The sequence below is a fragment of the Lepidothrix coronata genome, unplaced genomic scaffold (genome assembly GCF_001604755.1).
Source record: "Lepidothrix coronata isolate B3197 unplaced genomic scaffold, Lepidothrix_coronata-1.0 Scaffold30, whole genome shotgun sequence".
Taxonomy (NCBI): Eukaryota; Metazoa; Chordata; class Aves; order Passeriformes; family Pipridae; genus Lepidothrix; species Lepidothrix coronata.
The window spans coordinates 5,323,777-5,345,881 of record NW_016690210.1 but is presented as its reverse complement, the minus strand read 5'-3'; the positions used below and the strand labels follow the sequence as shown (position 1 = coordinate 5,345,881).

Genomic DNA, 22,105 nt, shown 5'->3' with positions numbered 1-22,105 from the left:
GCAGAGTGCAGAGCTACAGCACAGGTCAAACGTCTGCATTTCAGCATATACTGCTTGGAAACAAAGATCAGAGACATAGGAATATTTTGATTTTCACTGATTCACCACCCAAAAGGAAAAACTGAAGGTGAAGGAAAGGAAGGATATGTCCTTCGGGTTCAGCCCAGCAAGCAGGGCTTTTGTTCAACTCCTTCAGGGGGAAGGAGCTACAAGCAAGTTTGGAAACAATGCAACGTTTAAAATGAAGAAGCAGAATGTTTGTGACCACAAAATGTTTTGAATTTTTTAAAACTGTCTCCTCTTGGCTGACCATTGGTTAAAGTCAGCACAAGTGAGTAAACTTCAATCTGCAAAAATTGCAGCTAGTGCTAAGATGTTGCGTAATAGATTGGAGCTGAGCAGGTGTGGGACCAAATGTCTCTGCTAAATGAGAGAGCTTTGCAGGTGATGCTCTGGTTAAGGCATCTGCCAGTAAATAGTCTCTCTCTTGGTGTTTGTCCATCTAAGATAATATTGTAGAAAAACTGTACAGATTACCTTCAAATCAGTAATTTTCTCTATGCCTATACGCCTATTTTTTTAATAAAGAAAATGACCTGCATCTCAAATCCAAACTTTTCAGACTGCTCAGTTGGAGCAGAATATTGAAGTCTTCCGATAAATTTTCTCCCTTATTGCTGAAATTTCAGCTGACAAAGAAAGCATCTTGTGCTCCTTTCTCACACATCTAAATTCTGAAGCATCAGCCGTTTTGAAGGGGAGGGATAATAACTCCCTGTTTTTAACATCCAACTCAGTACGTTTGTGAAAGGGATTATACAGCACCTCGTCCGCCCACAGCAAGGGATTGAATGTGATGACCGGGGAGGGCACCTCCACTCTCATGTTTAATTCAGCCAATGTTTTCTGTCTCAAAGGCAGGGAAAGTGAGTGAGGCATTTACTTGGGTTGGAACAGGAGGTCAAATTTAAGTTTGAGTTAGCTCGACTTGGCCACTTGCAGTGTTATCCTGGTCATCGTTAGAGAAGAGCTTGGGATCAAGGCCATGTTGGATGGAGCTCTGAACAATTTGTTCTTGTGAAAGGTGTCCCTGCCCATGGCAGGGGGTTGGAACTGGATGATCTTTGAGGTCACTTCCAACCCAAGCCGTCCAATGACTCTACAATCTGTGCTCTGCCCTTGACATTTCTTTCTACCCTCAAACACTGAACCCAAGCACCTCGTAGCACTGTCCCCATTTTACAGAAGGCAAAAGCAAGGTATGGGGGACAAGGATCCTTGTCAAAAGTAACCAGCATGGTAAGAGCAGGACAGGGGTGCAAACAGCATTCTACTTCCTAATCATCGTCTGCTCCTGAGATGCTGGGTAGAACCTCAGGTGTGTGACCACACCTGGATGCCTTTGCTTCTATATGCCTTTAGCTTGAACCAGCATATAAAGAAGAAATAAGTCCCAGGTGCTGGTGGGACCTGGCAGGTGGAGAGGTTTCTCTACTCACACAACACAACCTGGGGTAGAGGAAGGGGCCAGCTGTCCTAGTGCAGGACATGGGGAAAATGGGGGGTAAAAGGGTGGCAGGGTGGTGGGAAGAGGAGAAGAAGCAGGTGGTCATGGGGAGAAGTGAATGAAAGAGATCAAAAAGTGGGATAAGGAAAGAGAGAAGATTTCTTGGCGATATGAAGCACAAAGACAAATAATGGTAGTAATGGCGGTGGTCGTGAGCACAAAGAAAACAAAAGGGAATGAAAAGCAAAGGGAGAAAATGAGAATAAAACTAGGAAAGGAGAAGCAGAGGAGAAAGCAACCATCCTGCCAGCCTCTGTGATGGCTGTTATTTGCAGATAGGAAGTGCTGCCTGCAGAAAAGCTGATTGAGGCTGATTGAGGGAAAGAATGAGCCACATGTGACAGATGTTAGTCACTTTGCGTAATGCCCTACTGGAAGGCACTTGGATTCTGCAGGGATGACAGCACTCAAAGAAACTGCATGGAGCACAGCAGCCCCGGGAGCAGATAGAAAGCAAGAGGAATGGCAGGAGTGCTTGAATCCCCCAGTCTCAAGTTGGGAAGAAAAGAAGAGAGAGACGAATGGCAGGCTCTGCCTTTTACATATTTCCTGCCTCCCTCCATGCTCAATCGCTCCCTCATCCAAAACCAGGCAAAGGCCTGAAGCAGATGGGAACTCACACTCCTTCCTGCTGGCAGCAGGGCTGTCTCCATGCCCCTCAGAGCAGCCATCAGCACCCATCCAAATTGTTTCTAAAAAAATGTCTCAAGCTATTCATTACTCAGGTGATTTGGAAAGCAAAATTCAGGAAAAAAAAAGAACCAAAATGACGGTTTAATTGTGCTTTTGTACCTCCATGTCTGACACAGACTACCTTTCCTTACTTCCAATATTTTAAAAAAATCACTAAGCAAAAAATGGCACAAGGCCCTTCATGCGTAAGGCCCTCATGTGCAAGTCTTTTTCTTTTAGCCATTTGCCCCACCTTTAAAAATGCAAGAGGAAAGCAAAACTTCTCGGGGACTACTTTACCTTCAGCGTTTCCAGTGAAGCAGCTGCCGTATTAGATCATATTCAAATAGAGCCCCAAAGAGGTCGGGAGCAGCATATTAGCTGAACTGTTTATCTGCAGCCAGCCAAGGGGGGATGGCGCTGCTCAAATCAATTTTCTATGCTCCGACTGGCCCATCTTCTTGACACTTAGATGTCACTGTACCACTGGTGATAAAAAGGCCTGCCAAAAAAGGATGGATTTGGATTCACGCAGGGTCCTACAGAGCCAAATGAGAATTGACAATATTAGTCTTTAGGACAATTTTACAGATAAAATTAACCAGAAGAATAAATTTTCAACAGTTCACTTAGTCTAATCTGCTTTCTATTGCATTGAATCTTACTCCCATCCACTGTTGCCATTTTAATACTTGCAAGCAATGTTGGCTATTTTTCTTTTTTTTTTTTGTTTCATGGAATAAAGATCAGGCACATAAACCAGAATACGCATCGCCATGAAATGCCTGTCAAAAAATAACACACACCTGGTTTCTGTAAAAAGGAGGAGGAAGTCCCCCACACAGATTAAAAGCAAGGAGAAAAAGTATCAGCATGTTAAATTTGGGCCTGAGGTATAGTCTTTGATATGATCTGAACCTTAACTTTCCCTAAGTTCATCTGGCTTTGGTCTTAATATTATTATTTGGATAACTGAAGAGCAAAGGCTGAATCTCAGTTCCAGATCTGGTTTTGAATTAAAAATAGCCGACAGAAAGTTCAAGACTATCCATATTCTATCTTACCTCTGTTATAAACTATGTGGGACCTTGTACATCTGTGACTATCGTTCATGGTACTAGAAATCAGAAACTCTCCAATTTCATAATAATAAAAAACATGTGCAACACTTTCCATTCCTCAGTACTGCACAAATGACCAAGTCTCACAACGAGCCTCTGAAATGTTTTCTCTGTAGCAGAGATGACATTTCATCAGGAGGTTGACTGTGTTGGTCAAGGACATTCAGACCATTCAAAACCAGAGGTTGGGGCTGTGTGGCAGAGCCAAGGCAGGTGGGGATAGCTGCATCTGACCTCTAATACACTGCATTACACATCAGTCCTCGCGTGCTTTTCTTTTACATACTTGTACAGAAGTTTTCCACATCTCTGGTTGAATATTTAGGGAAGAATTTCAAAAACTGATTCAGCTGGCTGTCGGAATGGAGCTGGAAGAAAATACTTGGGGTTTGGCTATGCTAAAACTATTCTGCCAACACCTACTTTGAGAATTTTCAGGGCTTGAATCAGGAATCTCAGCACTTGCCATGGAAAGAGGAATAATTTTTTTGCTAGCCCTGTGCAAATTTACCCCAATGTGGGCCTGCTCTAACCCTCTGAAGTACAACCTTCATTCCTGCCTCAGCACAGCCCGGGGCAAGCAGCGGCTGCAGTCTCACAGGTCCAAGGCTGCTCTGCCAGGGCTGGGCCCAGGGCAGTGGCAGCAGAGCCAGATTTTCCCTGCACTTGCTCCTCTGGGCTCCCAAAGGCAGCAAAGGAGCTGGATGCTGGAGATGTAGCCATCCACAGGATGTCACAGGTTTTCAGTGCTCATTGCCTGGATAGGAGTGGGAAGTGCCAGCCTTAGCACACAGCAGAGGCAAAGAGAGCCCTAGGCTGGGATAGATGAAGAAGGGCATTAACACAAGGAGCAGATGAGTATGAAAGTCACACAAGGCACCCCGGAGGACAGAGGTCAGTTACCACCTGTTAAGAGGCCACAATCATGTTCAAATCCTGACAATGTGCATATCTCCCATCCCTCTAGATGCTTGGTGAATGATGCTTTGCTGCAGCTACCAGGCACACCATTAGCTCAGCTGGTGGAGATCACTACCAAAAGCTCTCCAGGGCCAAAGCACCGCTTATAGGTTGGCAGCCTTTCTTCTGCTTGTATCTGTGCTTGCAGAGGGGTTCTCCCTTCTGCTTTTCAAAAGCTGCTGACAGCACAATTGGAAAAAGAAGCAACTTGGACCATGCTGAGGATGCAAAAGGGAGCACTGTCATTAAATGCTGTCATCATCTGCAGCTGGGTTTGGTGCCTATGGGTACAACCACTAGACAAACAGCCAGGGAGTGAGGTGAAGCATGGGGCACAGGACCACATTCACTGATGAATTTTACCTCTGCCCCTTGAGTCTGACCCAGAGCAGATGACAAACACTACAGCAGCCTGGGCTCCTCCTGCTATCCCTACTATCTATCTCCAATACTACTCCAACAAACCTTAAGCCTTTAAGCTGTACCTCATGCTATGCCATAAATTTTCATACCATAAAAGTCAGCTCTGGTGTGCTGCAACACGGCCTTCCTGTTACTTCAGTTGCTTTAAACTGGAAAAAAATGTGCAAGGGGTCATAGTCATATTTTAGGACTGCAGGGCCTTTGGGCCCAGAGAAGACCCAAGGCTGTATTATTTAGGCACAGTAACTCTGCTTTACAGGAAATACCAACGTACAAACTGTTTAGTGTCCCTTGTCTTGGGGACATGAATCAACCCCTGCACTCTTTTATTTTACAATACTGATGTATGCTTCGTTTCTGGATTACAGTACTGGGAAAGCAGGCAAGGCAGCCAGAACTCCTCATCCCCCATGGCTGTAGGCTGGACTGAGTTTATGTCCTTCATTGGCACCATGCAGAGAGGCAGCAGGCAGGGAAACACAGGAGTGTTTGGACACTGCTGTCTGAATCCCCTTTACAAAGCCAGCAGTAAAACCACAGGCACTTCCAAAAAGCAAAACTCAACTTTTGGTCCAGAGCTGGATATGGGTTCATTTCTGCACTTGGAAAAAAAATGCTGCTGTCAAGGGAAAAGAAACCTTAAAAGCCACTGGCCAAGAATTTTCATCCGCTGGTGCTCAAAAGGACAGTGCTGGGGGAGGCAGAGGGGTTTATGCAGAGAATTAGGTTGTTGCTAATTAATCAGGACTGATGCATCCTTCAGTGCCCAAAATGGCCATTGGTAGTGAGGATGACAGAAGGAGGTGTTACCATCATGGGATTAAGGCAAAAGGCTTGACACACTGATTTGTATCCTTTACTACCACAGAGCTCAGACTGGATATTTTGAAAGTGTTTTAACCCAGTATTTATACAGATTGCCATGACCTGGGTGATAAAGTCTCAGTTTATGGAGCACTGAGTTTGTGAGATTAGGGGTTAAATCTGCCCTCTGTCCTGTGGTGGGAAGCAGGAGAGCCATAATCTGGACGTACAAAGTGTGAAATACAAGGGAAAACCAAGTGTTCAAATTAGTCACCTGAAATTAGAGACAAAATTTTCCAGTTTTGTCTCCTTTCTCTCCTCTGTATTCAGCACTTTCCAAAGAGAGGCAATAATCCCTGTGGGGGTCAGCCTCTGGCTGTCAGTAAAATGTTTGGGAGCTAATGTGGTGAGCAGCCTGGCTTTCAGCAGGGATAAAGAGAGATGCTGAGCAGCTGCCCACCAAGTGACCATCCCACAGCCATTCCCAGCAGCAGGGGTGGCAGCACCCTCTGAACACAGGCACCTGTGGACAGATGAGTGATAAGGAATCAAACCAGGAAGTGTGGAGAGCTGAAATCAAGAGACACACTGGACAACACGGCAGCAAAAGGAAGAAAATAGTCTTTGCAGTAGATGGAAGGAATTGTAGCGCCTGGATGGGCTCGCACTCACTGCTGGCTCCAGTCAAATTGATTTCCCTGCCTCTGCTCTGCCAAGTAGCAGCACAGCACTGAGCTCCTGGGCTGTTCAAGGAGGAAGTGTGCTTGTCATGGATTGCTTTTTCTGGTGCTTTCTCCTCCTTTTTCTTCCAGCATGTTTTTCCCCTCCGCTGGAGTTTCTCACAGGTTTTGGCAGCCCAGATCACCCCGGAGGGCTTCACCTCTCCTGCTAGAGGCAGTCAGAGGCTCCCTGGGTTGGCAGCTGTCTCTGGGTACCAGTGCTTTGGGGGGAGGGCTCAGCTGGCAGCTGGCAGCTCCCTTCTCCTTATTGTGCTTCCAGCTTTCATCTCCCAGTGCAATTTCCACTCCTGCCTCCACAGAGCCAGAGCCAGAACAGGCAAATACCCAGCCTGGGAGCCTGGTCTTCCTCTAGCAGCTCACTGTCTGTGCCCCCCAGCTTGGGAATAGAGGCAGGACCCCGTCACAGGCATCCCAGGTGCTGGATCACTTGCTTGCTTTGGTTGCCAGCTTCCCAGCACGGCTTTCCAAAAGGCATCTGTGCATCCAAGGTGCCAACAGGCAGTGTCTGCACGTGGTCTGAGTTTGGAATAAACTGCAATAGAAATGCATTCAGGCTGGAATAGGTCCCTTACACTTCAACAAGGCCAACTGGGAACTCAGCCTCTCTCTTTTGCTCTCCTGCAGCCCATGCTAATGCTCAGGTAGAGTCAGAGCCTGCCCTCAGAGAAATCTCTGCGTGGCTTGTTTTTTTGAAAGACATCAGCATTTCCTCAGGGACAGGAGGGTGAGAGCTGCCACCCAGCTGTACCTTTATTAGTGCAATTTTCTATTCTCTCCCTCCTGAAAGAGATTTTCTGTCTGCCAGAATAACCCCAAAGTGCTTAAATCTACCAGTCCTGACAGGAGCTAATCAGAGCTCATACCCCACACTTTGCACCACTTTCTGCTTTCCAGCCAGACTCCAGGCTCAAATCAGTGTGTGACAGGGGATGGGGTGTCAGTGATGCAGTGGGAAAGGGATGGGAAAAGGCTGTGTGTCCAGAACATGGACCATAGAGAGAACAAGCATATGAGGAGATGCACAAATGGAAATCAAGGGAGTGGCACATCTGGTTTCTCAGGAAAAACTCACTACTTTCATGGGGAAGAAGACATTTCTGGTGAAAAATCTTCAGGCAGAAACCCAACTGTTCAATGACATCCAGGTCTGCCAACTGATTCCCACCAGTCCTAACCTAATGTTGGTTTTTCCTACAGAAATTTCAGGAAATTTCCATCCCAGTTTCATGATACCACACGGGCCTGACGGTTCAGGGTACTCTAAGCTCTTCTCAGACCCCGCTGCATGCATCTGTCTGTAGGGCTAGCTCATGAAGAAGCCACAACCATTGCACCCCTGGAGGTGACTAAGTCTCTGTTTTAAACCAGGGAACCCTGCATTGTGGTAGGTGCTCTTGGGGGCTCAGATCCTTGCCAGGATTATCAAGGAGGGGCGCGTCTTAAGACAAAGGAATCCTTTGCCTCTCTTCATGAAAGAGGTGGTGTTAAATAAGACACACTGTGTTGCCAACATGAAAGATTAACAGCAGCAATGTGGCATGTTTATAAAAAAAACCCCTAAGCAGACTTCTCTTTCTTCTTTGCTCTTAATTATAGGAATGTTTTTTAAAGCATAGGTAGAAGCTATTACAGACAGAGCAACCCGTAAAGGAAGAATCAAGGCATTGGAAGTACTGTTAGAAATGTTGTTGCAGGTGAAAAAAAGAAGACAAAATAAAAGGATGACCACAGAAGGATGGAAAATGCAGAAAAGAGGAATGATGCAGTGGGGGAAAATAAGGACAAGACTATGTTGCAAGCCTGGAAGTTGGTCTGGAGACTCTGCAGTCCCAGGCTTATTTATGCTGGGTTTTTGACAGGGCACCACCAGTTAATGGCTCACCTTCAAAGCCTGGCTTGACCCATCACTGTCATAGGCAATGGCAGAATTACAAATCCTAAATCCTATTACCAATTTTGGAGGTGTTCGGATGTGAGAGTTTTATTTAAAGGCTCCCTTTCAATAAAAAGTGGGCAAACTGTGATCAAGGGGAGGGAATTGTCTCTATTTTCGTGATTCACATCTCCTGGCACCCACAAAATATGCATTTCCATGCTCTGATCTGTGCTGCTGTGAAGGACACAGCTGAGAACAGAGCAGGGAGCTGCCGACTAAAGGGTGAAAGAAAGAAAGAAAAACACAGTTACATTTTATTCTTCCTAACATTTTGTTAAATTGGTTCACCAAGCTTCCCTGAGTCTGGGGAGCTGGGAAGGGGAGGGAGAGAAACTTCATTAAGTGAAAAATTCTCAGAGATAATTGGGAGGCATGGGATAATAGTGGCGGCCTTCATTGTGCTGGGAAAGGAGGGCACTTGCTCTGTGTTTGTTAATTGAAGAAGCCAAGAGCATCCTTCTGCAGGGCCAGGTCTCAGGCTGGAAGGCTGAAGGAGATGTATATTTTTGCTGGTTTAAATAGACATTAGGGGGCTCCATTTTTTAAAAAATAAGCCTCTCGAGTTGCTTCGGCAGCCGATCCAAACAAGAGCGAGCAGCTTGGGCTGAATCCTCCCCCACCCTTCGCATTCCCGCTCTGGTCCAGGGCTTGCTCTGCAAAACACTTCAGCCAGGGGAGGTGGGGACCCTGCCAGGATGAAGTGGCTCCTGGAGGGGACAGAGAGAGGGAGGGAGTGAGGGGGGAGGGAGACGGAGCTCCGCAGCCCGGCAGAGGCACAAGAAATCTTCAGAGAGACACGGTGCCTGTTCTGTGCAGCGCTGCTTGCCGACTCTGAAAATTAAATTCCCCCCACAGTGCAAGTTTGCAGCTCTATCATGCAGACATCGGAGCTTTGTTAAATAAGTTTGCAGTTCTGATCAATGTGGAATAGATGAAGATAGGGCATCTTTCAAAAGATGCTTTTTTTTCCTAAACACCTCTGTGCCTGGTGATATTATTTGCACATTTACCCATTTGGGCCCTAAAACTATTTAGATTAAAAAAAAATCTGTATCTGACTAATTAAAAATCATTAACACCATAATGTCTTATTAGTTTTATGAATACTCCCTTGTCTGTCTTGACTTTTTCAAGCAAATCAGAAACATTTTGGATCTGAGTCTTATTTGCCCTAAGGCCCGTTTACTCCATGCAGGAAAAACCAATCAGCCTCAGAAGGAGAGCATGTGAAGGCTGCACCCACTGCAAGCCTTTCCAACTCTTGGAGTGGCACAAAGAAATTTCAGCTTAAAAAAACCCCAAAAAATCCTTGAACATGCAATGCTGTGCAATAGGCTGGGTCCCACAAACTGCCCAGAAAAGTATTTTTGCCAACATCAGTTATTGTTTTTCCCCACAAAGCCCTTGTAGGTCTAGGTCTGTTGCGACAATTAGTGATGAATCACTGCTGGGAGTTTGGGACATCCACTGGAAAGGCTCCCAATAGCCAGTTACCAGGAGAGCGCCAGGGCACACAGCAACATCATGCTTCATATTTTCTCTATTTTTAATGGCGAGTGGAGAAGGGTTACACTTTAGTTCTGCATATACTGTGTCAGGGTAAAATAATGTTCTTTTCTGGCAGCACTGAATCAGCACACATCCAAAATTTGCCTTCTTCCGCTGCACGTGCTGCCCCCATGGAAATCAGTGAAAGCCTCATGCAGACATACGAGGGCAGGATTTATCCCATAAATCACATCCCAGATCATAAATACATGCTTGAACCCTCCCTTAATATGATTCATTAAGAAGGAGCTTTTACGGTTGGGGTGGTTTTAATTATCATTGTGTAATTTTATTGTTATTGTTTCCATTAAACATTAACAAACATTCCTTATTTTTGGTTAACAAAGATCTTTCTTAGATTGCACAGTAGTTAATGAAAAACACATAAACACATGCAGAAAGATACCAGGGCTCTCATTCAATTAAATATAAAACTTAGAGTAGAAGATCTATAAAAATCCAGATTGTAATGAATCATAAATAAAATATGGAAAACTAACAACTGCCTTGGGTAAAGTAGAAAATTTATAGCCCGAAGATTTGCATTTTTAAGGTTTGCGTCGTTGTCTGTGTTGTGTTCACTACCACCCACAGAAGATGCTCATCCTCAATGCCAGAGCCCCGGCCTCAGCTCATTTTTTTGGTTTCTCTAGGCGAGCCCTGCAAATGCCACCAAGCCCTGAGTTAAACCCGCCTTTGCCCAGAGTGATCTCCAAGCCTCTGAACTTGGAACTGAAGCACTTTCTGATCAATGAGTGAGAAGTCACAAGCATATCAGGTTTCCCATGTGTTTGGCCACTGGTGGGATGGGGACATGTCCAGCAAAGTTGTCCCCACACCCACTGTGGTGAATGCAGCTGGCATCCCCAAGCAAGGCTCTTCTCCTACACATGTTGGAGGAGAAATACAGAGAGAACAGCTGGCTCCTCATTCTTGGCTTCCCCCACACCAAGAGAGAGGGTTTTCAGCCATTTGTTAGGCTGAGGTTGCCCTGTTTTTCCAAATGAGTCTAGGAAAAATTTGGCTGTAACTTACAGCCAGTGATTGGCACTGGTAAGAAATGAGATGCATAAAAGGCCAGCTACTGACACACAGTCCCTGAACCCACCAACATCCAAATGAACTGTTGTCAAGAGACATGAAGTAAAAAGAGTTTAGCTATGTTAAAACAAACCCACTAGGATGCAATAGTTGAACAATCCCATAAGGACCATTACTCTTGGGATAGTTATCGAAGCCATAGCTGGCACATGTATGGACTCCTGCCCATTGGATTGTGTCGAGCCACTTAGTTACCAGCCTCAAAACTCATGTTCCAGTCTCCTTCAAGATTAACCCTGACATTTCAGCTTCACAAGTACAATAAAAAGTCTAGAAGTTCTTCCAATGTTTATCCCAATGAAAGCAAAGCAAACTGGTCTCCAGACCAGAGGCTTTGCTGGAAACACTGGAATGTCAGCATAGAAAGAGTTAATGGGTGAGAGAAGTAAAAGGATTTGATAACTGAAAAAGCTCTGAGGCATCTGCTGGAGTTACGGGTGTGTGTCAGTCTGTCTGGCACAGCCATTACCACGGTGACAGAGTTCTCCCAAAAACGCAAAAAGCGGACAAGCTGGACGAGTGCCTGAGGAAAGCAGGAGACTGGAGATGGCTCCAGATGGAGATGATTTGGCCTCTGTAGGTGGGGCTTGGTGCTGGTACTGGGGGCCAACTAATGTAATAATTAATCTCGTGAGCTCTGTAGTCTTTTCCAGCTGGACAGATGTTTCAGGGGCTGGAGCCAGCTGTTGAAAAAAATGGAAATCCCTGGGAGTTTCACCCAACCTAACCTCATCTCCACTGCTCCAAGGAACGTGTCATGGTGCAGAGAGCTGCTGCCTGCAGTATTTGCAGGAATGGCTGTAGAGAGCCTTGAGAAACAAGGCTTTCCCAGGCAGCCCAAGGTTTTGAAAAACACGTCTGTGTGTCTGCTGCAGCTGCTTGGACAGGCAGGAGCCTACATGTGACTATTAAAGAAGGAAGCCCCTCAGCCGCTGGCAGTCAAAGCCCTGGGAGGGAAGGGCTTGGGAGCCCTAGGCAAGCCAGGATCTGGGGCCAGATGGGGTTTGCAAAGCACTTAGGAGGACTGAGACTGGACATAATGAGCAATCAGGGAGCCCCTTTGGGCTTGAAGGGGCCTGAAAGGATGGGATGGGGAAGGTGGGGGAAAGAGAAGTTGGAATGGGAGTAATGGGACCCTGGTGGGGAGAATTTGGGGTATTTGGACTCCAGAGCAGGAGATAAGGGCTACAGGGGCCATGGGTCATAGTTTGCTGGAGTTCGTGAGGACAGTCAGCACTTAGACCCTTGTCAGACTGCTCCATGCAAGCATGCAAGGAAATCCTAAGCTGGGGCTTCTTCAGCTCCTATGCAGCACTGATGATGCAGGGAGCCCCACTTGACTAGGATCCAGTGCTGGCATGAGGAGGCTGTAGAGTCAGATGAGGAATTTGTGGCCCCAGAGCAGGAGGAGAACTGACTTGCAACACACTGGATCACCAACACTGTGTCCAATCAGGCCAGCAAGGAAGTTTTAAGCAAGGGTCAACTTACACAAAGCGGTGGGGTTGACTGCGCTGGGGTTTGCACCTCTCGTAGAAGGCTGTCTTCAGTACATTTTTTTCCCCCTCTATCTCACCCTTCTGCTAAGAGGAACTCACAGTTCAGTGCTCCTGAGGGAACAGACTGCTGCAAACAGGGAAGCAGCGAGCTGCACGTGTGACCAAAACAGTTATCCTTCAGCTCAGCAGCGGGAGCGCGGCTCTGATGGCCGAGCCACGTGAGCCTCGGCAGGCTGAGCCTCGGCAGGCTGAGCCTCTGTGGGCTGACACTGGCCAGGCTGTAGCTCCTGGCACCAGCGCAGGGGTTATGTCGTTCCAGCGTGGCTAGTGAGTATTACAGAACAAGTTAGAAGTATGCTCGACAAACCACAGGCTTAAAAATAAGGGAAAACACATTTCCTCTCCTCACCAAGGTGGGAGAAGATAGTGTTTCCTCAAGCATTGCTTTGCTAGCACAATGAGGATGGGTCCGAGCCAGTAAGTGTTTAAAAGTGAAGCCAAAGCCAAACAGCTGTGTTTGGGAGCACAGGGTGGGGCCACCTGCCCAGAGAAACCTCTGTGTTCATAAGCAGTACGAGCAGCAAGTCATGGTCAGGATAGAGGTACAGGTGAGGATTTTCATGGGATTTTCACCTGCCACATCGTGAAAGTTAACACTTCTGTATGACTCTCCTTTAAGTAGAAAGAAATATTTTCTATTCTATCCTTTGATTGGGTGAAATAATTTTCTAGTCCTGTTACTTTCCTATTAGGCACAGAGCTGATAAAGGTTACCTTGGATATATTGCTGGGCATATTTTAACTCTATGTTTTCTGGTTTTAATCCAGACCTCCATCACTAAAAGGGGACAACATTAAGTATATCGGTGATTTATATGCCAAGAGTCTTTTTTGTTTTCTTAGATTATTCAGTTTTGAAGGCTCGTTTACAGATTATTTATCATGGTCTCTGATGTCCAACTCCAATATCAAGAAGATGGACTGCAAATCCTTAATTATAATTGCATGTCCTGTATGTGTTAAGAACCCATAAAACAAAGCACATGCACAGTTCGGACTTGTAATAGTTTGATGAAGATTTCTAAATTTTTCAAGCTGCTAGTCCATTTCAAAAGATGGATTACTCCTCTTAGGATTTTATCTACCTAGTTATTTCAGTCCTGGTTACATAACCACCCCGTATTTTCTTCCTGCCACTGCCCCTGAGTAGCGCCCAGAGTTCAAGGGAAATGGTGTTACTCCTTAGCACAGAGGTGACAGGCAGCAATGCCTGGGCTGCGTTTGCAGGAAGGTGCTGTTAGGGAGGTATGTAGTATACAAAGCCCAGGGACACCACCTTAGCCCCAGTGTTTCTGCAGGTGGCAGGCAGGCAGATAAGAGCACAGAAAAGGCATGTATCCGATCAAGTGGGCCTCGTTGGAGAAAAGTCACCTATTGACTGATCACATGGACTCATAGACTCATTTAGGTTGGAAGAGACCTTTAAGGTCATCAAGTCCAACCATTAACCCAGCACGGTCAAGTTCACCCATAAAGAATGTCCTGAAGCACCACATCTACACATCTTTTAAATACCACTGGGGATAGTGATTCAACGACGACATGCTGGGCTCCTGCTGCCTTCATTTCCCATCTGGACTCTGCAGCAACAACAGGTGGCATTTCAAGTAAGACTTAGGAGCAGAAGGCTGTGTAATGGTTTCAAACCAGCCCAGGAAATTGCGGGAATGTCCAAGAGAGAGACCTGCTCCACAGCACGGCTGTGGTTCAAACAAAGCAGCAGTGTGATCTGAGGATGTCTTGCAGCTGGCAGCCTTCAGCTCAAGGCTTGAAGGCACATGGGTATGTGAATCTACAAGGAGGGGTTTGTCTGGGCAGAGGGGAGGATGAGTGCTTTCTCCTCTGGATCCTGAGAGGTCTGCATGGTAAGGGATAAGTTGTTCCTGGGTTCCATATACCAGTGAGGCTCCCCAGATACAGAGTTCCACACCAACTCCAAAGTTTTCGTAAAGTAAAATGTGAGAGCAAGCAAGCCTTTTTATTAGTATGACACTACAACTAAGACTTCTGCTGTTCATAAACATAAGCAGGGCTCTTAATATTTTTTGCAGGAAGAAAAATTAACCCTAACTGCAGCACTTTCTTTCTGAAGCTGGCCATGCCATGGATTGAACAACACAGAAAGACTGGGCTTTAAGTTTCTCTTTTTTCCTTTCCCCTCCCAGACAGTGAATGGCCTTTATTAGCATTAGAGCTGTGTAAATCCTCTATTCCATCACAGTCCAACCAGAACACCTGCCATTCATTTTTGGTGGAAGGAGGAGTTACGCCATGCATTTGTAGCCTCCTGGCTGGCGGAGTGCTGGCTGGTGCTCGCCCTGCTGCCTGCACCACAGCGGGCCTTGTGGGTGTCCCATTTGCACTGGGACCAGCCCAAGATTCCCACAGGTCAGAGGCTGAGGTGCCCATGCTTAGGAGAAGGGATGATGGGTGCTTCTCCTGCTCACGACTGTGCAGTGGGATGCAGCAAGCAAGGGGAGCAGCTCAGGGCCTGCAGTACACTGGTACACCCTGGTGTGGGTTTGATGCATCAAGATCCAATCAATTCCAAGATTAGCATAAGTCTGGGCAATAAGTTCAGAGGGACACGTGCCTCACCTGGTGCTCGGTGCTAGGGCAGCTTTGGGGGCCTGGTGGGTGGGGGTACACAGCTTGACCCTACACCTGCCCTCTGGGCACCCTGCACAGCAGACATGCTGCCCTTTGGCTGATCCTGCAGCCTGGAGCAGAGCCAGGACCTCCTCTGTGGGCCTTTGAAACCCCCTGCCCTCCCTGCGCAAGCATGGACCTTTAAGCAGTGGGGGGTGGGAACAGAGAGGGAAGGAGGGGGAGCACGGGAGAAGGCAGCAGGAGGGGAACGGGGTGGGGAGCAAGAGAGGAGCAGAGGGGTAGCAGGAGGGAAGCGGGGGGAGAGCAGGAGAGGAGCAGAGGAGGAGCAGGGGGAGATCAGGAGGAGAAAAACACTCCTCACTCTCCAGGCCACAGGGTATCCCTCTCCTTTTACTCCCTGCCAGAAAGAGGCGTTTGTTTCCAGTGGATGAATTGCAGCCCCTACACCTGTGGTTATCAGCTTCAATATATTTTAAATTTAACCTGCATCATCTATTTATACATCCAGCACAGAAATACGTTTTTCTACAGCCTCAGGGCGGGGGCAGCAGCCCAGAAGAGGGGAGCAGGGCTGGCTGGGGAAGCTTTACAGCCAGGCTGATGATCCAATTAAGTCAACAAAGCGCCCCAGTGATGTGATATGAGGGTTCAGGAGCTGGGAGTAAAGAGAGAACTGTGGCAGAAGGCAAAGCCAAGCAAACATATGGAATAAGTTACGGGGGAGACGGTTGAGGCAAAGTGCAGAAATGAGTTCAAGAGATGCCTGGGCTTTTCTCAAGAGAAGGAAAAGGACTCGAGGGGGTCTGCTTGAAAAAGCAGGAAGGGGGGATTAAGATAAAGCCAAAAGAGGGAAGCCTGCTGTGCTGACTGGCCTTTACTTGTTCCTGGAGCACATTTTTCCTCTTTTTTTTTTTTCCTTTTTCATTTGACTGTACCAGGTATTAATGTAATTAAAAGATGCAGGAACTACCGGAGAGATCAGCAATAAGTTAAGGGTGAGCAGAAGGGAGTAGGAGTGGGAGCTACCTAGCAACCAATGCACAGAAGCCAATAAAATGTGCAGATAGGCAGCATTCAGGGGGAAAAAAAATAAAGCCCAGGACCATGAAAGACAAGCTCAGACATTGCATCCCCAAAGTCATACAGCAGCATAAGCAGGAGAGTTGATGACCATGCAGCAAGCTGAAGGATGTCACACCAGTCTCAGGGTCCTGGCACAAATTCCCACCTATCCCCATCTCTCTGTTGCTGTGGCCCTGTGCCACAGCTTGGTCGTGTCGAGCCCTGGGCAGCACTTCCATAATGCCGGGGTGGGGGCTCCGCTGACTTGGCCGGGGCAGCAGTAGCAGGTGGAGAAGGTGAGAAGCACAGCTCCCTGCACTGGGTGGCCAAGGGTGCTGGAGCCCAAGGCAGCAGGATTGAGACCTGGGGACCCCTGTCTATAAGTAGCAAGGCTATTTTGGTCTCTGTTTAATCCCCAGGGATGGCAGCATCCCCTCGCCACGAGGAGAAGCCTTCCCAGTGGTACCACAACCCCACCTCAGTGGGGGTGAGCTGTGGAAGGGAGGGGAACTGGGCCACAAAAAGTGTCCCTGCTATGCTTTGACCTGCTTAAGGGCTTTTTATAAAACTCATTTGCAGTTAAAGCCATGCGACCTTTTATGTCAGGCAAGACCTCATGTTTGATCCTGTAATTGTGGCAAGATTTCTTTTTTTTAAGAATACAGTTTTACAGAAAATGACACCCAAGAAGTGCTCATCCTCAGTCTCACTGCACTTTTGGGAAAGACAGTAGCCTTTCTCCAGCAAGACAATCCATTCTTTCCATTCTGAACCGTAACCTCATATTTTTATTACTGTATTTAAAACTTGTTTGGCTTCAAAGTGTGATGAATTTTCCCAAAAGGTCGAGTAAAATTGGACAAGTTGTCTTTTAATTTACCAAGCTTTTTAAAAAAATATCATTTACCCAGGTTTGAAAATTCACCCTGTGTATCCTTTCTTTAATGTGGGACTTTATTTACTAAACCACTGTTACTGTACCACTGAGTTTTTCACCCAGGTGAAGAGTGTTGACAAACAATTCTTTTTTAAAAATATGGCATAGTTAAGTAGTTGAGGGGTAAGGAGGGAGAAAGAAGGTTTTGCCCTCATGAGTCTGGTTACAGCTGATGTCTCCTCTGCTGTCACACATTGTCACCTTGCTATGGGCTTTCTCCCAGGCCCTTGGCAGAAACAGCCATGGGACTGAAGAGGAGGGCTAGAGCTCCACTGCACGTTTCAGAGCTTGACCCCATCCTCATTTTTATTTGGTCTCCACTCTCGCTTGTTGCCCCATATTAACACCAGTAGCTTCTGCCATGGCTTCCCTTGGTACACTTGCATTGTTAAAAGTCGCGCTGGCAGGATCAGGGACTTGTTTTGGAGTAATGGATTTGTTGCAGAATTATACCTAACTAGCTGTGTCTTCTGCAAAAAAAAAAAAAATAAAAAAATTGGTTATGCTGTTTTTTGAGTTTCAGGCCATTAAAAATTACCCAGAATGTACAGTCACTCAGTAGCAGCTTCGTAGATAAGGATTTAATTATAATCCCTGCACTCACTTATACTCTTTGAATACCAAATGTATTTTGTGATTGCTTTCAGAGCACACTATTTTTTTTCCCCCAGAAATTTGAAGGCAATTGAGCAATTTTACAGTCTGGAGTCCTGATTCAGCAGCCTTCCCTGTTCAGCAAAGAAATGATGTGCTTAATTCCAATGGGACTTGGGCATATGCCTAATTGGAACCAACGTTTAAGATCACATTAAAATTAATATCTTAATTTTTGTACTACTTTTGTGCCCCTGTGTGGAACACAATTTGATTCCATGACTCAAACTTTTATATAAAGAGGGTTTTGTTAAATCTCCACTTCATTGCAGATGTTCTTGCAGGTACTGCACAAAGCCCAGAAGGCTTAATGGAAACTTTACATGTAGTCTGTATGTAAAATACTTTGAATATGTTCTGTATATTACAACTCATGTATGTATGTATGTTTCAATATGATGTATGTATTCAAAGAGGGAGGAAGAGAAAAGGAGACTTCAGAGATACCCTTAGGGGTTTAGCCAAGCAGTTCAGCATAAGGATAGCTGAGAGCAAGCTTGTAGCTGGAAATTCTCCCTGATTCATGACAGCTTCCAGCTTCTTTGTGTTGTGTTTTTTCGTGGGTTTGTTTTTTTGGTTTTGGTTTGGGTGGGTTTGTTTGTTTGCTTGCTTGCTTTTGGTTTTGCAGCGTTTCTTGGTTTCCTTTGGCTTCCCCATGTCACATCCCAATCTTGGAGAGTTAGCACCCACTGACTGTCAGAGACCCAGGTTCAAGTGCAAGCTCTGGTCATCTAAAAGATTTGTACTCAGTCTTTCCTTGTCATAATCACTTGGCTACTAGCCAGGCAGGCCTGATATTATATCCTTCTCCAGCTTTGGCTTTAAGGAGAAATTCCATCCTTTTCTCAGTGAAGGTTTATAGCAGCTGCTGTACTTCTGGGGAACAAATCAGCTCTGATGAGCTTGAACTGTCTCATGGAAAAGCAATTTTATTCAAAAATTTCTAAGCAACCCATAGCCAGAACTCTGGGCTTTATCCCCATGCTCTGAATGATGCATGATGTGCAGGCACTAGGTACTGTGCTGGGCTGCCAAAACCCACTGACCTGGGGGTGACTGAAGGGCAGAAGTCCTGTCCCTGGGATCCATCCTCTCTCCTGTCTTCTCATCCAGTGGGATCTGGAGAGGAAAGACAGTTTGTAAACAGTCCCTGGAGAATATGTGGGAAGCATCATGATCACTTAGCCAGGGTGGGTTAAACCAACATGAGCCAAGCCCCCCTCAGTGCTGCTAGTGCAGGTTTAGGGGCACTAATAGAAATGTGTGAGATAAGCAGAGAGTGCACATGGGAAAAGTTTCCAGCAATTTTGCCCTGCTTCCATCAAACATCTCAGCTTCACTGGAGAAAGGGATAACAAGCCAGGGGATGAGACTCATTACATTCAAGAGGGAGAGTGCCTCAGGTAAGAAAGAGGAACTCCACTTTGGACTGGAGCTGTGATTTTGCACACTTGCACATTAAAGGGCAGCTAAACTTCATCTGAATTTTCCCCAACAGGTTTTTTTATGACCAGTTCCCCCCAACAGTTGACTTCATTACAGAAAAACGCTTATGGTCGTTTCAAATTGCAGTGTCCTTTGTGCCTCTGTTGTCTGCTACAGACTTGCCAAGGAGAGGAAGAGAAGGAGCTCAGGGCTCTGGGAGGGCTGTATCCTCTGACCCTGAAGTGCCCTAACTGCAGAGCTTTGCTCTACTTGTGTTCATCTTCCCTCTTTCCCAGAGCAAATCAAGCTGAAGTACTGAGAGACTTGCCAGGTGGGAACCATGGCTCTGAACCCACACGTCATCCCAGAGCCATAACATCCTTATCCAGCAGCCTCTAGGCCGTGAATAACTGCCAATGCATGTCTCGCATGCAAGTCTGCCATGTGCTGGATCTTGGGTTCTTTCAGAACACCCTGCTCACTACAGACCATGCCATCAGGCCCCTAAATCACAGAGTGTCTCCTCAGCATCTGCTCAAATCAGAAGAATACACTGCTTCCCAGCTCATTTAATGCCCCTTCCTATGGAGGACGTCAAGCTTTGAGGAGGTGGACAGTCTATAGGGCAGATGGCAATCCCCATGGAAGTGCATGAAGGAAACGCATCCCTATTTCAGCCCTTTTGTGACAGCACCGTTTGGGACAGTAAGGGACCAAAGGGCAGTTTTTCTTCGGGAAAGTTACTGCCAGCACATTCTACTACTGCAAGGTAGGATCTGGATATTAAATAAGGAGCGTGGAGGTTTTTCTCACCGTTACAATAACACTGCAAACAGCTATGTTATTTATTGTCATATCGGTTTTGCCAAGGGCTTTAGCTCATCTATTGGTCGCTAGAAGCAGAAGCGTTTGCAAAACAGTTTAAAAAAAACATCTTGCACCGTTATTCTTCAGCTTCCATTTCCAAGCGCTCTACCTCGGGAACACGGTGAGACTGCCTGCACACAAAACACTGCCAGATGTAGAAAGTAAACGAGCTGAGAAAACCAAATGCTTTTTATCATTTCTTTCAGCTAAAGTAATTGTACGTGTTGCTCTGAACAATCGCAGGAATGAAATTTTCAGAGAGAAGTGTGATTTAGCTGAATTTCAAATTCCCTTTTTCTCCTTCAAATTCCTTTCTGCCTGTTTGTTTTTTTTTTTTCTCCACACTAGCTAGAACTTGTGCCTGTGGCTAGTCATCCTGGAGCGTCTCTTGGGCTTTCCATGACATGAACAACCCCAAAACACCGGTTCTGCCTTTCACCCACTTTTTTCTTTAGCAGCAGCCTGTGCCACAGCCACTACGGCTGAGAGCAAGCAACCACAGCGCGCCGGCGTTTGCAGCGTGTTTGCTTTTCTCCCCGCCAAGCAATCGACGTGTAATTGCAGAATATTTGGAGGAAGGGCAGAAATGAGGGTCAGGACCCCGCAACCCACGTCAACCAGCTGGCCCTGCTGGTTTTACGTGATATGAATCGGCAGCAAGCCCAGCCTCAGCCTGGCTGTGAAACGCGTGGGATAAGGAGCAGAAAGTGCTGGAGCGATCTCCGCGGATGGTGTTCCCAGGGCACCGGGATGTCTGCTGATGAGCAAGGCAGGCACAAGCCTGCCCGGCCCCACTATCTATCAGCAACCACTGGCTACCAGCTTTTGTCATTCAGATGATGATGTCCCTGTGCCTGCGCCGTTATTGGGCTCTTAATATTTAGCAGCCTGTCAGGCAGCTTTAATTAGTTTCTCTCGAGAGCAGGCTGTGGGTTGGGGGGTGCTGCAAAAGGCATTTGCAGAGGTTCAAATGCAAGGCAGTTCAGGCTTAAATGCACAGGATCGAGGGATTAAAAGAAGTGTTAAAAATGTGCCCTTTGTGATATGCCTTCCAGCTCCGGGGCCCAGCGTGCACAGCGCTTATGAATATACACAGCTGATTCAGAGAAGCAGCCTGCCAAGCAGAGCTGCCGCAGCCCACACAGCTAAGGGATGCCTCTCAAACCCTGTGTCCCCGCACTGATGGGAGCCTCCAAGCCCTCCCCCGCCCTATCTCCCCCCCTACACACACACAGGCACCCTTCCCCAAATCACCCTCCATTTCCAGGTGCAGATCAAACCCCCAGCTCTCCCCCACAGAGAACACTCAGATCCCAGACCAGCACCCTGGCATTGCTCTGCCCCTTTGCTTGCTCGGCCCTGCCCACTCACCACTCCCTGCCTCACCCCTTGGGCTCTCCACTCCCCAGTCCCCCAGCCCAGTACCTCCTTCAGTGGCACCAGGAACAGCCAGGACAACACCTTAAGGCCCATTTGCCTTAATTTTGTCTGTTCCCAGTCAACCACAAACTTTGCACTCCCCCTGACCCCCACCCCTGATATATCCTATCTATTCCAGACCACCAGCACTGGGGAGAGTGGCCAAGTGCTTGTGCACAACCCAGAAATAACCCTGCCATGACCTAGGGTGGACCCATGAGCCAGAAATAATAATTCCAAGTATTTAAAACAGCCAGAGGAGACTGGCTGAGATAAAATGTCACAGGGAATTCCCTGCCAGCACAAACAACATGAATTACAGAATCAGTAACACAAAGTATCATTAACTATTCTGGCTCTGCAAAAATAGGTTTTGCCTCGGCAGTTCCGAAGGCAGCACAGGGTGGTTTGAGAAGGGTGGCACAGGGATACAGCCGAAAAGATACCAATTAGTGGTTTTGTTCATGGCTTTTGTGGCGTTCCATGACCTCCCTGGTGGTGTGTATTCTTCAGAGGTCGGGCTAACCTGGATCGTTGGCATTCAGATGTTAATTTTACTTCAGATGCAACAGAATAAAAAGTGGCCAGCCTGGCATTTGGGACATACACATTGCTCCTCAGCAGGTCAGAAAGGCAGCTGGGCTCTCAAGGAAGCACATGGCCTGGCTTGGCTGTTTCTAAATTGAAGGCAAGCTTATAG

At 46.8% G+C, this 22,105-nt stretch overlaps 1 long non-coding RNA gene across 1 annotated transcript; it reads right to left on the bottom strand.

The window, feature by feature from the left end:
* Positions 1-17,220: 17,220 nt before the first annotated feature.
* Positions 17,221-21,567, bottom strand: LOC108495312. The gene is made up of 3 exons (XR_001874063.1): positions 21,412-21,567; positions 18,741-18,813; positions 17,221-17,510 (listed from the first exon to the last, which is right to left on the bottom strand). It is a non-coding gene; the product is annotated as an uncharacterized LOC108495312 (long non-coding RNA).
* Between the last annotated feature and the right edge of the window lie 538 nt (positions 21,568-22,105).